Genomic DNA, 836 nt, shown 5'->3' on the forward strand with positions numbered 1-836 from the left:
AAAAAAACACTTGTTGGAGTACTTTGGAGAAATGGCAAACTCATTTCTTGTACTTGTGCTAGAAGTTACATCGTGCTCAGCTGGAGGGATATTGGGCAGGTGGGGGGGTGGGGGGTGTTAGGGAGGTTGTTATGCTGTTGTTGTCAGGCACACAGCTCTTCATGTGAACAGGAAAATTCCGGTAATTGGTTTATTTGTGGAAACGGGGAGTCAGTCGCGAGGTATCAAAGGTTCATGTAAAGGGCCTAACTTAACTTCAGTGGAGGTGTGACGTAAAGGGCAACTACACAGGGAATTAGAGTGATAATTAAAAAGGAGGGACATAACGATGATGGGGAAAAAAACATGGCTGCCAGTGGATGAGAGGAAGGGATAAGAATGAGGAAGCCTCTCTACAGTTCCAGAAACCACGAACACTGTGGAGTTCTCCCATTTCAAACTAAAACTTAAGCCATTTTTAAAACGTTGTTATCCATAGAGGTTTATAAAACATAGCTAAGGTTTTTATACATAGCCAACACTGATTTGCTTTAGGAAAAGATTATGTTAAACGAATATGAATTCCTTACTCAGGCAGTTCTCATAACCATATAGCTACAAAGAGAAATGCACTGTAAATCATGTATTCCATGTATTTTTTTAGGTACATGCACGACAATAACAACTGCTGGATAAGAGTGCTGTGGGCCACATAGGGTGGTTGTCGGGGTGGATGGGGCCTGGAATCAGAGTCCGCTTCTCAGGGAAAACAAAAGATTATAGGCCTAGACTGCCAGGGGAGTTCCCATGATGCACTGAGCAACTTTCTCCTCCTCCTTCTCTCCATCTGTATGCAA

Source organism: Etheostoma spectabile, chromosome 13 (genome assembly GCF_008692095.1).
Source record: "Etheostoma spectabile isolate EspeVRDwgs_2016 chromosome 13, UIUC_Espe_1.0, whole genome shotgun sequence".
NCBI classification, from domain to species: domain Eukaryota; kingdom Metazoa; phylum Chordata; class Actinopteri; order Perciformes; family Percidae; genus Etheostoma; species Etheostoma spectabile.